The sequence below is a fragment of the Polypterus senegalus genome, chromosome 1, assembly GCF_016835505.1.
Source record: "Polypterus senegalus isolate Bchr_013 chromosome 1, ASM1683550v1, whole genome shotgun sequence".
Taxonomy (NCBI): domain Eukaryota; kingdom Metazoa; phylum Chordata; class Cladistia; order Polypteriformes; family Polypteridae; genus Polypterus; species Polypterus senegalus.
Genome location: NC_053154.1, coordinates 186538312 through 186558312, shown reverse-complemented (window position 1 = coordinate 186558312; position 20001 = coordinate 186538312). Strand labels below are relative to the sequence as shown.

The window sequence follows — 20001 nt, the reverse complement described above, 5'->3', positions numbered from 1 at the left end:
ATCAGGGCCTGACAGATAAGAATCCATACAGACTGGTGGTGTCAGATATTGTCAGGTAATCTCTGATGAGAAATATTAGCCAAGTCAAATCAGAAGGGAAAGCAAGTGATTTTTGACAGGCTTAATATCCTTAATAAATAACATATTTCACATTATTCAGCATTTCCTGTAAACAGTGCAAAAAGGAATGCACAAGGAAGATTGAATACAGCACATTACTTACAAATAACAAGTTTTTATTAGAATTCTGTGGTACAAATGTGAAAATGCAGTGTCCACAAAACTGGCAATTCATAAATGAGTGAATATTCATCCACTTTATTAACTGTATGGAGCAAAATAGGCCAGATCTTGGTTTAAAACTACTACTAACCAAAGTTAGATTAAATCACTAGCAGAGAACTAAGAACAAGCTGATCAACATATCTGTCATGCTTCATAGAAAGAATGGATTCAGTGACAACCTGATGAAAAATATTAGCTGACAAGTGAACAAAACACATTTTCTTACATTTCTTCAATACAAAAACATTAATTTGTTAGTAAAAGATAAGCAAAGTGCAATCGCATTGAATTTCTAGCCTGATTAGTGTAAAGTTGAGTCATATTCTTACTGTAAAATGGAGAGTGTTGATTGTTCCAATGTGTATTTTTTCAATTACAGCTCCAGTTTTGTCAATAATGGATGTAGCTGCTGGTATGTAAGGCACAATCAAGCAGGAGTCAAACATGTGCTGAAAGAAATCTCTCAGTCCAAAGGTTTGTTTTAAAAGGTTTAGTGAAAATCCAAAGCAAACAGTTCACAGAAGAACAAAGAAAAAAGATTGTTACACACAGAATAAAAAGCAAAACAAATTAGAAAAATGTCTCTTTTCTAAATTTATCATTTTCGTGTTAAACTTCAGTTATTTTCTAAACTAAAAGATGCTTTACTTCACCTTCTGTACGTTCTATACATACGGCGCTGCACATACAATTGAGCATGTTGCATTATATACTATTGGGCACATTAAGGAGAAGTTTGTAACCATGTGCCCTCCATGCCTTACATATTGCAAGGCAGGTCACTAACTGAGACTAATCTGTAGTCAGAGGGACAAGAAATAATTAGAATTTACCAGTTCAGTTCAATTTATAAGAACCTCCCATAGAATATACACTAATATATAGGCAAACATATAATATAACTTAAATAACTAGCAAATGGCTCTTACACATCCAGCATCTAATTGTTTATGCTATGGGCAAATATCAATTACTTTAACATTACTTAGTAAGAGCCTTAAATATTTAATGAACTTAAACCAAACTTAGGAAACTTAAAACTGGGCTTAAATGTAAATTTAAACTTTACTGTAAAAGCACAAACACAATTTAAGCATGAAGATTTAAAAATTAATCATTTCAATTCAAATTCAATTTTTTCTTGGAACAGGCACAGTTTGTTTACAGGTCTGTCCAGCGTGCTGGTTTTTGTCTGCACACAGACTCTTCTGACTGCCCTTTTAGCATCTGGCATTGTCTTGATGACTCGACACATGGCCCAAGAATTACGAGGTGGTGTTTCATCTACAATGAGAACAATGTCACCTGGTTCGAAGTTTCTTCTTAGTGAAATCTATTTTTGTAGTTCTTGAAGTACTGGTAAAAACTCTTCAGTCCTTCTTTTCCAAAACAAATCAGCAAGGTACTGCACTTTTTTCCAGCATCTTAGGGTATACTGGTAATTTTTAGAAGAAAGTCCTGGGGGTTTGTTGGGTTGTGTCTTGAGTAATAGCATGTGATTGGGTATCAGTGCTTCCAAGTCATTCGGATCATCTGATACCTTTCTAAAGGGTCTGCTGTTGATGATGGTTTCAGCTTCACACGTCATTGCTTGGAGAGTTTCATCATCTAGAGTCTTTTGGTTAAATACTGAGTTTAGGACCTTTCATATACTTCTAATTTGTCTTTCCCACACACCACCTCAGTGGGAGGCCATTGGTTGATTAAAAATCCATTCGATTTCTTTCTTCATTATGGCATTGAAAATTTTTTCTTGGTCAGCATTTTTAACTGCTTCTCATAGCTCTCTTTCTGTTCCGATAAAGTTTGTTCTATTATCTGAGTGCATGATTTTTACTTTCCCTCTTCTGCAAACAAATCGACATAAGGCATTGATACAAGAATCAGTGTCCAAGCTTTGTGAAGTTTCTATATGTACTGCTGTTATTGTTACGCAACTAATTAACTAAACTTCGCCCTCATTTTACTTAAAAGGGGCCAAAATATTCTACTCCAAAGTTGGTAAAGGGTGGCTGGTCAGGGAGTAGACAATGTTCTGGTAAATCTGCCATTTTTTGCTCACCTGTTTTGTCATTGTATCTTATGCATGTTGTACACTTTGAAATAATTTTTCTGATAGTTAAATTGGCTTGATGGATCTAATATTTCTGGCACAACTGTGCTAGCATGTAGTTACGTCCTCAATGTCCATGTTCTTTATGGATGTATGGCAAAATAATGATGGCAATATGTGAATGCTTGTGAAGAATTGCAGGATATTTAGCTTCATCTGGCATAGCAGCTTTGTTGAGTCTTCCTCTAACTCTCAGTATTCCATCTTGTATGACTGGGACAAGTTTGTAGATTTTGCTACTTTTCTTTATATGATGATTTTTATTTAAGGCTTTAATCTCTTCCAGATAAGCTTGCAATTGACAGAGGTGAATAAGTTCCTTTTCTGCTTTGGAAAAGTCTTCCAGAGAAAGTGGCTTTAACTTCATTGTTGATTTATATTCGTTCATATGTTCTGTGATTAGTTTTTTTGTCTTTCTAGGCTGTGTCCAGATTGGTTGGCCATATATTGGAATGCCTTTCTTTCTTCTTTCAGATGCAATAGCACTTCTTTGAAATCTAAGGAGCCACACTACTGCTTTCTTTAGGCTTAACCATTCTGAGTAGTAGTTTATAAGTTCTTTTACTGTTTCAGTTTTCTCTTCGGCACTAGTTGTGTTTACTACATAACCTTTGATTTCTGGATCATCATTAATAAGTAAGTCCCCTTCCTCAACATCACTGTAACTCTATTGGCAACAAAGGTTTTGTAGCGCACTCTTTCATTAGAAATGTACCTTAATGCAGTGGTGCTGTCAGTCCAAAAGGTTGACTCTTGCAGGGGAATTTGAAGTTCATGTTTTAGCATCTTATCTATTGAGTGACAACTGTTCTGTGGGTACCCTCATAGCATATCCTTTGTCTAAAATTTCCTTCATAAAAATTTTGTAATCCTAATGGAACATTGGGTTCCTTTTAAGTTTTCTCTTGAATTTTAAGTGTCTCATCTTTAAAGGGCAGATTAATGCAATAGTGTCCATCCACTAACTTTGCAGACTCTGAGGCTATGCACATGAAATTAATGTCCTCCTGTGACATTTCCTCTTTCTCTTCACAGCTGCACTCTGCAAAGTCTGCATTGTATTACTGAAGTAACATTTGTTCGATTTCTATTATTAACACACAATTGACTGTGTAACTTTGTTGTCTTTCAATGTCTGTCCCTTTTATTAGGCCATTAACAATCCATCCAAGAGCTGTCCTCACAGTATAAGGACCTTCACCTCTGCTGTGTAAGACTTTGCCATGGCTCAATGGCTTTAGGGACATTTGTATCCATTAACAAGCCAATTTCTGCCTTTATCTGGGGTAGATGCACGTCCTTAAGATAGGACCAACTTGTGATATCCTCTTGCATTGGGATGTTCTCTCTTTTCACTGGTATAAAGTGCATTGTGTAAACCTCTGGCAATACGATAAATATGTGTTCTTCTACCCCACAAACTCATTTTAGACTTAACTTTAACTGGGACCACAGCTAAGTCACACTCTTTACTGGCCCTGGTGGCAGTGCACATCTCTAATGGTTCCACAGAAAAGAAGAAATACGAAGAAGAAATATTCTGCTTTTCCGACTTGGTGAGCTCTTTTTCAGAAGGTGTGGCTTTATCGTTGGTACCCATTTCCATGTTCATATGCAAAATGACTAGATGTAAATGAGAACATATTTGGCATTTAATTTTTTCTACACAGTCTTTACTAAGATCTCCTTGCTTAAAGCACTTAAAGCATAAGCCTTCAGATTTCAAAAAGTCAATTCTACTTTCATATTTTAGTTTCTGGATTGCACTGCATTCAACTAAAGCGTGACTTTGATTGCAAAATAAACAGGGCTTATTGCATGCATGACCAGCCGTCTCAGCCTTCTTGACTGAGATGGCTGGGTACCTCTTTTCAGCAGCAACAGCAAAGCTTGTAGCAAATCTGCCTTTTCTCAAGCTGCCTTTCAGAGGAGACTTCCCTTGATCAGTCTTGACCTTTTTCCTTATTGGGGCTATGGCTTAGAGGGGCTGAGTCATACACTGGATTCAAGGCTATTTTAGCTTGTTCTTCCAGAAAGTCCACTAGGTTGATGAGTCATGCATGTCTGTCTTCTTTACTTTCAATATTCCAAGCTGCAGGTTGCCACTGTCCTTGCAGTTCTTGTGGGAGCTTTAAGATCATAGTACGAAGGTTTTCTCTGTTTTTAAATTCATGCTCATTCCTCACCCTGGACATAACACTCAAACAGTTTCTAAGTAAGACCACATAATCCCTGCTCCGTCATCTGTACTTTATTTGTGGCTACCTTTTAGCTTTCTTCATGTATGCATCTGCTATCTGTAGTTGATATCCATAGAAGCCTTCAAGCTTCTTCCTGACCCTTTTGTAACCTTGTGCTCATGGCAGGTATCTACGGACTTTAACAATTTCATGGGGTGAGCCTTTGGTAAATTGCGCTAAGAGGTCTAATTTATCTCGGGGTTCTCCTTTACCTCATAAATAGCACGATCAAATGCTATACTAAAGTCCACATAGGCCAATGGGTCACCATCAAATACTGGGACCTTTCTATAAGATACATAAGGTACTTGTGCCTTTTTTTGCTGTTCATTTTGCTGTTCCTGGTGAGGTTCATGTTTATTTTCTTTAGTATACAAAAAACTAAAAACACTTGCACTGTATAGCTCCTTCTTCCTTTCATCTGGTTTCTCAAGAACATTGCAGGGATTTGGTTAACTCCGAATTTGACTGCATTCTTTAAGAGCTGTCAGTCTTGCATTGGATTCTGCAATTGCTGCATCTAATGCAAGTTGATCTCTTTTAGCCTTTAGCTGTGCTTCTTCAAATTCTCTTTTGGGTCTCAACTGTGCCTCTTCTATATCTAGTGCCTTTTTTGGTTCTCTGCTTTAGCCAACAGCACTGCGTGGGCTGCCTCTTGAGTCCTGAGGACACTAACTGAGGTAGCTGTTGAGCCTCCATGACTTTTAGCTTTTGTAGTTGTAGGTGTTTATTTTGATGCGTTTCCATAACCCTTTCCACTGTCTTTCCAAGAAACACACGTAAAGTCTTCAGTTTAGCATCAAAACCTTTACGTAGCCTTTGTCATTCATCTTTGATGCTTTGCATGGACAATAATTCATCATTTCACCTTTTATATTCTGTTCTCAAGGCAGATAAATCTGTCTCAATAATTGTGCTTGTTTTTTCACAGTTAGATTCATTTTTCCTTAAAGTACTCCATCAAGCTGAATTGCTGTCCATATTTTTGGTCTATTTCTGACTGAAGATCAGCGCGTGGTTCTGAAGGGTTGGCCAGTATCATGCGTACACCCCCAGCTGAGCGTAAAGCAGACCGGCGGTTCCCACATTGTTTCCATATCCAGATGGCACAGACACGAGGTAGGGAGTGGCGCTGTTATAAGTGCCACAGAGTCAGCCATGGGTGGAGGTACTGTACCAATGAGATTTCAACAGACGTCTAGGGAGGGCGTTGGTGCAGCGCCTCGCCATCCCCCTTTGCTTCATATTTTGCAGGACAAAACTGTGGCCTGAATGCAAGCAGTTCCCCATCTAACTGAACAACATCCCTCACATGACAGGACGCTTTACCCGTCAAGGCTCAGCTGGGGGAGGAGCAGTGTGACAGACGGCAGGAACCCTTACCCAGCTGGGACGCCCTGAGTAAGGAAGGACCACCTTTGAAATACAATACAGTAATGCAAACTACTTTGTTCTTGCAGAGCTCTCTTCACCAGAAGCAGACACAGAGTGACATGACAACTTTCAAGGCAAAATGCAAGAATAGATTACACTATTCACGAAAAACAGAACTATCACATATCACATATGAATACAGATTTGTTCAAATCAATTAAAACAAAGTAGAAACTAACTAACAAAACTAATAAACATAAATATCTGTTCATCAACTAATTTTAGAACCTCAGCCAAACTGTAGAAAAAAAGACATACAAGCCAGCACAGTCAGAGTCATGGAGAATGTTAAATAATTATAATACTAACAATAATATTAACAAAAAGAGCTTAAAACAGGAGTGTTTCATCCAGGTTTGGTTCTTGCTATTGTAAAAGACTGAGGAGGAGACAGCAAAAAGGTTTGGGGTTTTCCGGCCCCGTATATTGTAGACGATCCACAATAATAAATGAAAGAAACTGGTCAAAATTATAAACAAACAGTTCATAAGTGTGAAGCCGAATCATGGCGTCGGCGGCAATTTTATGGAGGAGGACATTGAAGTGGAGGAATGCTGGGAAGGAACCATGAGGGATGATGGGATCGATGACGTCAGGAAAAGATGGTGGAGGAAGGGCGGAAGTAACGCAGTGCGGGCAAACCCGGCTTATGGTGGCGGAGTGTCTTTTTTCCTATGAGAAAGCAGAGGGAGAAAGTTAGTACCCCGCCATTCCCAGTCGGCGAATGTCTTCCCAGGTGTGTTAAGATCCTTCCGCGGTCTCCCACTCGTGCGTGCGTGACATGATCCCCCCCTTAGCTCAAGACTGTCAGGTCGGGCGGACCTAACCGAGAGGTCGTGGATACGAGAGAGGGCATCGGCGTTGGCCTGAAGGGTGCCCCGACGATAAGTGACGGTGAATTTATATGGTTGTAAATCCAGAAACCACCTGGTGACCCGCGGATTCGACTTCTTATGTAGGGACATCCACTGAAGTGCAGCGTGATCAGTCACCAGAGTGAATTCGCGACCCAGCAGGTAATAACGGAGATGGGTCACCACCCACTTAATGGCCAAGGCCTCCCTCTCCACCGCCGCATACTGGGTCTCCAAATCCATCAGTTTCCGGCTTAAGTACATTACGGGGTGTTTGACATCGTCGACGCTTTGGCTCAACACGGCGCCCAGGCCTGTGTCCGAAGCGTCGGTCTGGAGAATAAAAGGGAGCCCAAAATCGGGCGTCCTCAATACAGGTGCCGATGTTAGGGCCTTCTTTAGGTCACTGAATGCGTGTTCCGCCTTGTCGTTCCACACCATGTATAAGGGAGTGCCCTTCTTTGTCAAATTGGTCAAGGATGCTGCTCTTTCGGAGAAACGGGGCACGAACCGGTGGTAGTACCCCGCTAACCCCAAGAAAGCCTGCACCTGCCTCTTGGTATTCGGACAGGGCCATTCCAAGATGTCTTTGATTTTTGAACACTGTGGTCTCACCTGTCCCCATCCCACAAGGTAACCTAAATACTTGGCCTCCTTTAAGCCAAAAAAACACTTTCGAGGGTTTATGCGGAGGCCGGCTTTAGCTAGTGTTGTGAGGACAGCAGAGACCTGCAATAGATGCTCCTCCCAGGTGCCGGAATAGATGACGACGTCATCCAGGTAGGCGGCACTATAGGACTGGTGGGGCTTCAACACTCTATCCACCAGACGTTGAAAGGTCGCTGGGGGCCCGTGCAGCCCAAATGGGAGGACCTTGTATTGCCAGTGCCCGCTAGGGGTTTTAAAGGCTGTTTTTTCTTTTGCGGATGCTGTTAAGGGAATTTGCCAATACCCTTTCGTCATGTCAAGAGTAGTCAAGTATCAAGCCGTACCCAGCTGCTCAAGCAGGTCGTCAATGCAGGGCATCGGATAAGCATCGAATTTGGAGACCTGATTCAGACGTCTAAAGTCTTTACAAAATCTCCAGGAGCCGTCTGGCTTGGAAACTGAGGCGGAGGCGTCGGTCTGGGCAGGTCTGGTCTTGCTCTTTGGACCTTCATAGCCTCCAACTCCCGGGTGGTAGCGGCTTGCGCTTGCTGCAGGGCTTGGAGTTGGGCATACATCCCCTGCAGCACGGTATTCAGGTCCTGTCCCTCGGTCATCTCTAAGGATCTTCTATCCTGCTGACTACGCCACTGTAAAAGACTGAGGAGGAGACAGCAAAAAGGTTTGAGGTTTTCCGGCCTCGTATATTGTAGACGATCCACAATAATAGATGAAAGAAACTGGTCAAAATTATAAACAAACAGTTCATAAGCACGACGCCGAATCATGGCATCGGCGGCCATTTTATGGAGGAGGAGCCGGAAGTGGAGGAATGCTGGGAAGGAACTGTGAGGAAGGATGGGATCGATGATGTCAGGAAAAGATGGTGGAGGAAGGGCGGAAGTAACGCAGTGCGGGCAAACCCGGCTTATGGTGGCGGAGCGTCTTTTTTTCATGAGAAAGCAGAGGGAGAAAGTTAGTACCCCGCCATTCCCTCCCAGCGAATGTCTTCCCAGGTGTGTTAAGATCCTTCCGTGGTCTCCCACTCGCACGTGCGTGACACTATGTATACTGAAAAGGTAAAGCTGGGTTAAAAAAGTTGATTGATGGATGGTTAAAGAGGACACAAAAACAGGTTATCAATCTACTTGGGCAACCTTTTCAATATCTTGACTTTGTCTTTTATTTAATTATAACATCAGAGAGTGGCAACACATTGTATGCTAGACACACATGCAATTTTAAATTTCACTGTTCTCTCTAGAAATGACACTACTACATCAACTACAACCACCAGTATTACTACTTTCATTTCATGAATTTGTGTGTTTTTGTATTAAACTGGTTGTTTGGAAGCTGTTTGGGAAAATTTTGATTACTGTTGTCCTTACCTGTATGTATGTATTGATGTTTTATTTCTATGAGCTTCTTACTTAAGTACATAAAACCTACTACTCCATTTGTGACATAGGCCGCTGACAAGGGTTTTCCAAGCTTTATGATTTCGGGCTAGTTGCTCAAGCTGTCCCCAGGTAAAGCCCATCCTGTTGATGTCAGCCTCCTGGACATGGTGTCAGGTGTTTCTTGGCCTGTTCTTGTTCATCTTCCCCTGGGGATTACATGTAAGGGCTTGTCTGGTAGTACTTGAGTCTAGTTTGCACAGGGTGTTGCCTATTCATCTCCAATGTCATTTGAGTATCTCCCTTTCTGCTAGCTGTTGTCTAGGTTACTAATAGTGTCAGGCCAATGGATTTTGAGGATCTGTCGCAGACAGGTTTTGATGAATGTATGGATTTCTTTGTGCTGGAGGGGAACTGAGAGGTGGACACACTCTCGGCAGCTGAAAAGCGAAAAGGCTGAACCTGCAAGAGGGTGAGAGAGGCCACAGAAGCAGACCCCTATGTGGTGGCATGTGGCATCCTGTGATGTGGTGCTAGTTGGCCTCACGCTACTGGGTCCTTTCGGGGAGCCACTTGAATCTGCTACCAAAAATGATGTACCTTAGGGATTAGCCAGTGTATGAGGATGCAACAAACATATAGTAGGTGCAATAAAGTACAGAAGTGCTTTTATTAAAAACAATTCAAAATCAAACAACATCCCAAAGTGTAGTGCTTTCTTCCATAAATAAATAATCCATTTAAAAATAGGCTAAAATCTCACAGGCAACGAAACTGTTCTTCTAAAAATCCAGGTGCATCCCTTTATCTTCTCGTTTCCTCCCATTACCCTGACTGGACCTTGCAGGAGGAAAGGATGCCATCCTACTTAAACCGTGGGTCCAGGTCCCTGCTGCTCTATGGCTCAACAGCACGGTTCTCCATCTGGACCCATGCTTGGTTGCTTACTGTCCATAGACCACCAGCCAGGCTCACCATCCAAACCTCTCTGAATCCTACTGCCTTCCCAGTCTTCCACAGAGAGTCGCCTACACTACCTGATCACTGCACCTCCATGAATTGCTCAGCTGGAGAGATCCTCTACTACAGCCCCTGACTGTTGGCCACCTGTTGGCTCTCCTCATGGCTGCCTGCCTCCTCTCTCTTGCTCGTTTGTTCATTCATTCTCTCACCCATCATCCTGCCTGCTTCTCCCTCTTCCTTTAACATCTTTTCTTCCATCTTTTGTTTCTCTTGATCTTCCCTTTTCTTGTGCCAGCTCATTCTTATATGCCTGCATGGGAGCAGCATCCCAATTGTGCACTGCAGGAAGCCAATGAAACAACTGATACAGATCATACCCTCACATGAAAATGTACCTCACCAACCTCCTGCAGCTGCGCAAGCACAGTCATCCACAGACACTGAGCTGGCCAATTAAATATGTATTTATTTAAAAATCAGCTGCCTTTTTCTGAGCCATGGACCCACTATACCACATGCTCTTGTAGTTAGGGTGACTGATTAAGGTGGCAGTTCCATGTTTATGGGTACTAGCTGAGTTTGCAGGGATGCCCATGGTTGCTGGCGAGAGTGGCAAAAGAGAAGGAATGTGGATTTTAACGTTGTTTGGAGAATATTTGTTAAACACCCTGGAGACACTTTATTGGTTTTAAGGCACAATTTTATGGATTATTTATTGACTTTAACTATTTATTTATTGCACTGTTTGCACTTTTTAAATACACTTGATATTTTGCATGTTTGGAATAATTTTTTTCTTTTGACTAGTAAGACTTGTTTACTCCCTTGCCCTGGTCTATCCCAGAGGGTAGTGCAAAGGCAGTGATAACATGAGAGATCACATGCGGAATATTCCAGTAAAGATCTTTCCTATTTCCCTTTCAAGCTGGTTCATCTGTGTCAGCTGCTAGGGTCTCTATGTATAATAATTCTTCTTGTCTGCCTTGATGCTCTTTTATTGCAGTTGTTTGTTTTCTATATACTCCTCCAGGGTTTTGGCTTTCACATATTGTGTACAGCTGCTGTTGACTGTTCCTCTCTTCTCTTTCCTCTTTTGTACAGTATCTTCTTCAGATTTGCATCTGAGATTCATTCGTTAAAGCTAAGCTCCCTGGGGCACAGTACTTCTGTCGTCACTGCATCTTTGACCACCATCTACCTCTTATTTATAATACCTTCTTCCAGCTGCTTTTGCATAGCTTTGAAGTTGTTCGTATTCCCCCAGTTTGATTTTCTTCTTGAAGTGTAATGTAATTCTGACAATGGCTTGCCTCCCCAGCCGTGGTTTTCTTCAGCTTTAGCTTTAACCAATATGTCTTGAAGGGATAATCTGAGCTTCTTGGTGATGCACACATGTTCACTGTGGTACACAGTAGATTATTCTGGTAATACCCAGGTACACTTGTGTATCTGTCTGTGCTGGAAAATTATTCCGCCAACAATGAGGCTGTTTGTGGCAAATGGGTCAAGTCATTGTCCATCTTGCCCACCTCCTGTTATCCCATAACATCCTCATTTCCCCTGTTGTCCTCGCTGATATTGGCTTTAAAGTCTCCCAAGATGATGGTGACATCTCATCTTGACAACTTTGTATGATGATAAGCATTCTGCTATAAAACTCTTCCTTGCTCAGGTCATCACTGTCATTTGTTGGAACAGAGCACTGGATGCTATTTAATTCAATCTTCTTTTTTTATTTTGAAAGAAGCTGTAATAACCCTAAGGCCATGGGCTATCTATCCAATTAGTACTCTCTGGGTTACCATGAACAATATGCCTAGTCTCTTTTGGCCAGATCCAATCAATCTTGACTCACTGATTCCTAATATGGCAAGTTTATATGTCTTTATTCCTGCCACCACTTATATTGTCTTTCCAGCTTCTTACATAGTCCTCACATTTGTGGACGCTGGAGGCACTGTTGCCCCATTGAACCTACCAGACAGATGTCCCAAACAAAATCGTAAAAGCACACGTAGAATCTTTTATTATAATTCTTCAATAACAGTGCCCAAAGCACCGCACTCTCCACAATTCTTCCAATAATCAATATCCATCCATCCATCCATTTTCTAACCCGCTGAATCCGAATACAGGGTCACGGGGTCTGCCGGAGCCAATCCCAGCCAACACAGGGCACAAGGCAGGAACCAATCCTGGGCAGGGTGCCAACCCACCGCAGGACACACACAAACACACCCACACACCATGCACACACTAGGGCCAATTTAGAATCGCCAATCCACCTAACCTGCATGTCTTTGGATTGTGGGAGGAAACCGGAGCGCCCGGAGGAAACCCACGCAGACACAGGGAGAACATGCAAACTCCACGCAGGGAGGACCCGGGAAGCGAACCCGGATCTCCTAACTGCGAGGCAGCAGCACTACCACTGTGCCACCGTGCCGCCCATAATCAATATAATAATCAATAATAAACACAATACATTCCTTCACTCCCAGCAGCTCCGTTACACACCCTCCCAACTCCAGCTCCGTTTGCTAGGGTTTCCCACAGTCCCTTTAAAGTCTATGACCCGGAAGTATTCTGTCTCCGGGTCAAACACCTTCTTCAGGTGCCCCGGAAGTACTATGGGTTTCCGTCCTCGTGACTCCTATGTACTTCCGGGTTAACATCATGATACTATCCCCCTGGTTCTTGGTGAGCTCCCCCTGGTGGCACCAACAGCACCCAAAAGGGCGGAAGAACCAGACTCCATGTCCCATGCTGCCCTGCGGGAATCTGGGGAACCATTTCCATCCAGGGGAGCTGCCATCTAGCGTCTCGGGTGATGTAGTGCCCTAAAAAGCCTTTTTCTTCAATTTGAGGGACGTCCCGGCCAGACTGAAACACCGGCCATCCATCACACATTCCATGTCGTGGTGGTAATTATGACTCTGGCTAGAGAATGGAAGTCAGTTCAGAAACTTCCAGATGCCTCTGGCTTTCACCTCCCAATGTCATAGAAAAAATAAAGAAAATCCATTCTCCCCAGGAGTTGTAATGTCCTGTTATTTTCTTGTGAATGTTTCTGTAGCTGTCAAAGTTTTTAAAGAGAAGGTAGCTAGCCATTTTGCCAACACTCCTCCTTTCTCATCCAGGCTTGGGACTGGTTATGGTGAAGTTATTTCTATGAGCTTCACCAAATCAAATTCCACTGAAGTAGTCTGGGCAAAAATTATATTCCTTAGGTGTTGGACATCTCTTTCTGGCAATGAATTTTGCAAATATACATACATTTTCAAATCTGCTTAATCCAGTACAGGATTTTGAGAGACTGGAGTAATGGGTGCAACGTAAGCACAAGACTAATCCAAAAAAACTGAAGCAGAGGAAGTTAATAAACCACATCCAAGACAGTTTTAGTTGTTAAGAAATGAAGGATAACAGGAATAAAATTAAACTAACAAAGGTTTGGCAAGTGAATAGAGATATGTTGGCAGTCAAATCATATTTGTTTTGTTAATAATGAAGAGAAATTTTAGTTAAATTGGGCAGTACATAATTTGGTGTATAGCAGAGATTTCTGAGCATCTTGTTAAGAGGGAAAACTGTCAGTAAACAAGCCAAGGAGTGTTATACTTAATTTAAAGTAATCTATAATCAACAACAAAATGCAAACCATTAATCATATTCAGAAGATCAAAATAACATTCAAAGCCAAAATGTTCCCCAAGAATTGTTTTTCTTTTGTATTGCATGTTAAAACAAGGAATTTAATCTTCATGTTCAGACACTTTTCAGCCTTATCTCTCCTAGCTGCTTTGATGTCATAGATTACACAGCAAGTACCACACAGCCTGCCAGCACAGCAGCAGCATACAAGGAGGCAGTTCTACTCATAACACCTACACAAAATGGTAACCCACACATTACAGTTAGGAAATAGTGCCACAAAATAAAGATATTTTCAAAAATGAGTAACATTCAAAAACATAATAAAATGAATTAAGAAGATGCTTTATATAGTTGCGGTGAAGCTGTCAAGCAAATTAGGAAAGGAAAACATCAGACCAAGTGAAAAGGAACAAAAACCCTGTGGGAATCCCTGACCATTAGCTCAACTACTGCTGAGGTTTAAATATAAACCAAATGACCCAGCTCTTTTTAAAAGATTCTTTGTGTTTGTGGCATGTCCTATCTGTGAAAACCCAGAGATTATAATCCACCAGAATGTGGAATGGGAAAATACGGAATTAATAAAGAGGAAGTTAGTGAAAAGAGAAGAAAAAAAAATGTTGGACAAGACTTATTTAAACAATAAAATAAAAACAGTAAAAAGAAAACACTGAACAAGAAGAATGAAACAAAGGAAATACCAAGTCCATCCATCTGTTTACTTAACCTGAGCAATCCAGTTTTAGGGTTGTTGTAAGTGGCCAAATTGCGGATGAACTTTGGATGGAATGCCAGTTAAATACAGGCCATAATCCACCCTTTCACTCACGCTGAATGAAATTTGAGTTGGCAATTCACATATAATGCAAGTTTGTAGCATGTGGAAGGAAAACAATATGTAATAAATGATAAATGAATGTGTATACAGCAATGAATAAAAAAACAGAAAAATGCTTAGTCACAAATTGGCTATATTTTATTTTTTCTGAAATACACATACATATTTATTAGAACTAAAATGTTTTTGGAGAAATAATTTACTGCAAAGGTTGCAGTTTTAAAGCAGCCTAGTATTTAATTTGAGAAAGATTGGCCAAATGTAGTTTGGTGTTCATTAATCTTCTTAAAGCACCCGAGCAGGAATCAGTGCAAGACAGGAGCAGCCCCTAGAGACAGAAATCAATGCCTGTTACATTCACACACACACGCGCACACACACCCCACACACACATTCTTACACTATTAACTAAACACCAATATTTATGGGATGAGGGTGGTAGGGTGGACTACAGAACATCCAGAATAAAACAATGGAAACACAACATGAACGTACGAACTCCACAGTGTCCAAGCCAGGATTTGTACTAGCATCACAGTGATGCCATTTATTGTTAATGGAAGTCTAAAAAATTATCTTAACAAACAACACAACACACTTACAAATGTAGAGTAGTTTTTTTTTGCCTCCCTGCAAGCTTCCTACTTAAACCATGCATTCTATTTAAAGGGACTTGATTAATTACATTGCTGGATTTGATTCATTTTTTACTTCAGCTACTGTCTTATATAAAACAAATATTTTTTATAATGCATTTTATACTGATGAACATCTTAAAGTGCTTATCAAAGCATCAAAGCAATGCAAGATTTGTTTTAATTGCACTATAAAAGTTTTTTCCAGCATGAGTCTCTGCATTAACTAGAATGAGAGTAGACTGAATTGCCTTGCATTCATTCATCTTCTACAACCTCAAAATTAAAGAATGCATTCTCTTCAAATGGGCCTTTCCACAACAAATGAACTGCTTAACTTCTAGGTTTGGATGTTTTTCTGCAGTTTGTTACTTAATGTTATTTTCCTGTCAAATAACTTTCATGAAGCTTGTTTTTTCTAAAAATTTAATTTTCAAAAGATACTCTTACAGCTTCAGTTTCCCAGCGGAAGTCTTTTGTTTTACGCAGCATTGATTTCAAAATTTCAGCAAATTCCTGTTTTTTCAATTTTGTTGTTTGAGATTTGCTTCAGCAAGTTGCTCTTTGTTAGTAAGGGTAGATGTGAAGATGTGACACAATGGAGTTTGGTTTCCACTTCATGTTTAGTGCTTCTTGGATAAACATCTTCCCCGTCATCCTGAACTGGTCAAATTAATTAGTGTCTCAGATGCATTCTTAAACATCCTGGTTCTTTAATGGCACTTTACAGTTCTTTAATGGATTGTGTGGTTCCTTGTAGTACCATAGCAAGAATAGGCACCATTGCATTCTGGGAAAGATCCTTTGCATATGAAGATTTTTTTTGGCCTTTGAGAAACTTTCTCTTCTATAGAAAAAATGGAAATGTATAATGTACTGTATACTAGGCTACCTAGAAGGACATGAATCGATTAAGAAAACTTCAACTTAACCTGTGTCATCATATGTAGCAAGAGTCCTTTTAAAATTATAAGATGTTGATATTTCACAAATCTGTTACATTTTACTGATATTTTTTTTACTTTATGGAGCCTCTTACAGATCTAAATAAATAAAAGGTTTCGTTTTGGAACCTTCATGTGTGGGTCTTTTGGGAACAAAAATTTGTTCCTATGGCATTGCTCTGAAAAACCCCTCTGGCACCTTTATTTTTAAGACTGTGGATGGATGGCTTTATTAAACTGAATGAATTGTCTAGATTGTTTAATATAACCAACTTAATTCACCATTGTTCTCTTACTCTGTGATGGTCTTTCATTGTGAAGGCTAAAAGTTCATTTGTGCACATTATTTATTTATAATTTTATTTTTTTAGTTTATATTTCATGGTGTTTTGGTGACTTCACTGCATCACCATTGTATGTTCACTTTCATTGGCAATCACCGCCATTTTAATGCCCTTTTCCTCTCATGACTGTGGTCATGTTGTTTACAGTTACATTGACTGTTGCAGGGCACATGATGTAGAAATTATATCATCATCTCATTCGACCTATTTAAGATGGTGGCATGCGACCTCTGGCATCCTAGCTTTGGGATGTTTCCGTAAAGATCTTATAGCTTTGGATATAAACATTTTTGGAGTTAAGTTTTCCTCCAAGTTTGGTTCAAACTTTTTGTAGTGTTTCTTTTGGATGTACATTTTGGCTTTGTTACTTGTACCTCTTGGTTTTCCAAGATTTGTCTGTATTTTTAATTTTCAGTTCATTGTGCATCTCCCAGATACAAAAATCTCACATACTGTGTGTGTGTCCTCATTGTGAGTTCAAAACAGTTAGCAATTTTCTTTTGCCATATATCCCTTTAACCAATCAAGACATGAACTTTTATTATATAATCATGGATCAGTACTTAAGTATCTATAAACACACATATCAGGAAATAAATAAAAAACATTTCTGCTCCTTTAAAGACTATTGTTTCTAAAACAAAACTAAAGAGTTGTGTTATGCTTGCTTTTCCAGCTTTGGCAGGTTCTTCCTCTACAGCATTCTAGCTCTGTTGAGAAATTAATTTCACTCTGTGCCTAAATGAAAAAAAAAAAGAAAATAAATATATATATTTATTTTGACACATAGCTTAAAGGCGCTGCCAACAAGAGTGAAAGATTCAAACTTGTTTTTCAGTCACTAAAGAGCTGTGATGATTAATTGCAGAGTAGGCAGCAAGTGCTCAGATTTCACTATAGCTGTAGTTTGCAGTTATTGCTATGGTCCACTTACTGTTTTTTCACTGTGGCATTGTTTAGGATATTGTACTCCATTATTACAGAACATTTAGAGAGAAACTTACTTTAGGCAATGAATGATGTCCATCACCCACTGCTGACTTGTGTCTGCACAAATCTGTGTGCCCCATTTTGTGTGGAAACTGGGAAAAAAAGTTAATAAAGTTAACCAAAACTCTTCATTATAGCAGTGAAATCATTTCTGTATACAAAGTGCTGCAAAATGTAGCACTTTTAATAGGGACCTGTATTAACAGTGAGGCATGCACATTCGGCCTGTGTCTCTGCATACAGAGCTCTAGGTGTAAGTCCACAGGGCTTCTATGTGACATATGGGACCAGGAAGTAATTCTTTGGGGGCATTTGGAAGCTGTTTATGGCTAAAGCATAAAATACACTTCCATCATGGTGCTAACAGACTAAAAGACAGGAGATACATTTGGAAAAGGGGTTAACTGCTAGGAGGAAGGGAGGCTTGGAGCTTGAGAAAAAGGTTCAGAAAGTAAGGATGAGGAGAGTTTTTGGGGCTAGACATGATTTAATCATTATGATTCTTTTATAAGGAGTAAATGAATTACTATTGTACATTTTTAGGTATATGATTTGAAATGTAATTAGAAATTAAGTTTGTATGGCATTTAGATTTATTCAGCATCAAATCACAGATATTATGCTATTTCTCCTTTTATCCATTTAACAAATCATATTTCCTGAATTGTAATGAGATCATTCTTTTCAGGTAACGATGTAAAATAAAACAACATAATATAAAAAGACTCACATGATGGCATTGTACAGATCTCTGGATGTTTGTATTGAATAGCCCTTCACAGCACGGCACTTCATTTTCTTTATTGTGTAGGAAACACAGCAGTCTTCATACACTTAAAAAATGAGAAAGAAAAAGAAATAAAGAAGCTGCTAATTATGTTTTTAGACTGCAGAGTTGTGCATTTAAAGGTCAATACATTTCAAAAAGTATTATAAATAAGGCTCTGCATGGATTATTACCTAAAAGAAGTACTAAATTAAAGCCAAGGCCATACTAACTTGCAGACACATTCAAGATCCACAGGAGCAGCAGTGAAATGAGCACAGGTTTGTAGCTCACCATTGTTTTTTTTTTTTTATTTTTTTATTATTTTTATTAATTTTATTGCACTCCATACAAAGCAATCAAGTTTTTACAAAAAGAAAAATAGAGTTAAGAACAGATCGATCCCCACCCTTGAGAGAGAGAGCAAGCCAAACGGCATAAGATTTAAGGCTTTGTAAACATACCTAAATTAATAAATTCTCTGTGCTTTATGAACTTATTTTAAAATATTACTGATTAGATCCTGCCATGTTTTGAAAAAGTCTGTACAGATCCTCTAACTGAGTATTTGATTTTTCCAATTTCAAATAATATAACACATCAGTTTCCCACTGACTTTAAAGAGGAGAGTTTGGGTTCTTCCAGTTTATCAGAATAAGTCTGCGTGCCAACAGTGTAGTGAATGCAATCACAATTTGTTTGTCTTTCTCCACTTTAAACCCTCTGGAAGAACCCCAAACACAGCTGTTAATGGGTTAGGAGGGATTGTGAGTCCAAGGCTGTCTGAAGGTAATTAAAAATTTTGTCCAGAATAATGTTAATTTGGTGCAGGCCCAGAACATGTGACCTAGTGAGGCTGGGACTTGGTTGCTGCGTTCACAGGTTGGATCATGCCCTGGATACATTTTGGAGAGTTTTAGTCGAGACAGATGTGCTCGATATATAATTTTGAGTTGTATAATTGTATGCTTTGCATATGGAGCTCGAGTGAATTCTCTGCATTGCTACTTTCCACTCCTTTTCTGATATATTAATTGAGAGATCTTTTCCCAGTGTCCTCTTGGATCTTTGAAAGGAAGGGATTGTAAAATGATTTTATATATTGTAGAGATGGAGTCTACGTCCTTGAAATTGAGCAATATTTTTTCCAGTATGGATGAGGGTGGAAGATGAGGAAAATCTGGAAGGTTCTGTTTAACAAAGTTCCTGATTTGAAGATAGTGAAAGAAATGTGTAGCTGGAATGTTAAATTTGGAATGTAATTGTTCATAGGATGCAAAGACGTTGTCTATATAAAGATCTCTAAGCAAGTTAATTCCAAATTTTTCCAGATATTAAAACTGCATATGTTTGTGAAGGTTGAAAGAGGTGGTTCTCTTGCAGAGGTGCCACAGATAGAAGCTTCTCCGTCTTAAAATGCTTTCTACATTGGTTCCAGATTCTAAGTGAGTGGAGCACAATTGGGTTATTAGTGTATTGCCGATAGCGTGTGTTTATTGGAGCGCAGAGCAAGGAATACAAAGAAGTACTGCAGGATTTTACTTCTATTGCGGTCCAAGCCTGTGTATGTTCTTCTATTTGTGTCCAGGTTCTTATCGCCTGTATATTTGCTGCCCAGTAATAAAACTGGAAGTTAGGTAGAGCCATGCCACCTTCTGCCTTTTGTCTTTGTAGGGTCGCTCTTTTGATGCGTGGATGTTTTGAATTCCAAATAAATGAGGTTATTGTTGAATCTAATTGCTTAAAGAATGATTTATTAATGTATATTGGGATGTTTTGAAATAAAAATTCATCTTAGGAAGAAATATTCATCTTAACAGTGTTAATTCTTCCAGCTAGTGTGAGATGAAGGGTTGACCATCTATGCAAGTCTTGTTTAATTTTTTCCATGCA

General features: G+C 39.7%; 1 protein-coding gene and 1 long non-coding RNA gene across 4 annotated transcripts in view; both read right to left on the bottom strand.

The window, feature by feature from the left end:
- LOC120518776 (C-C motif chemokine 20-like) overlaps window positions 1-678 on the bottom strand; it is a 29423-nt gene extending 28745 nt beyond the window's left edge. The window contains exon 1 of one of the 2 annotated variants that reach the window (XM_039741736.1): window positions 615-678. The gene's annotated coding sequence lies outside the window, so the exon portion shown is untranslated. The remainder of the gene's footprint in view (window positions 1-614) is intronic. The other variant, XM_039741744.1, reaches the window with a different exon arrangement.
- A 15483-nt stretch (window positions 679-16161) lies between these two features.
- Window positions 16162-18407, bottom strand: LOC120518768. Of its 2 annotated transcripts, none has more exons than XR_005631296.1 (4): window positions 18342-18407; window positions 18073-18175; window positions 17357-17434; window positions 16162-17090 (listed from the first exon to the last, which is right to left on the bottom strand). It is a non-coding gene; the product is annotated as an uncharacterized LOC120518768 (long non-coding RNA). The 2 variants fall into 2 exon arrangements; XR_005631293.1 differs by having other exon boundaries at window positions 18303-18396.
- Window positions 18408-20001: the final 1594 nt, after the last annotated feature.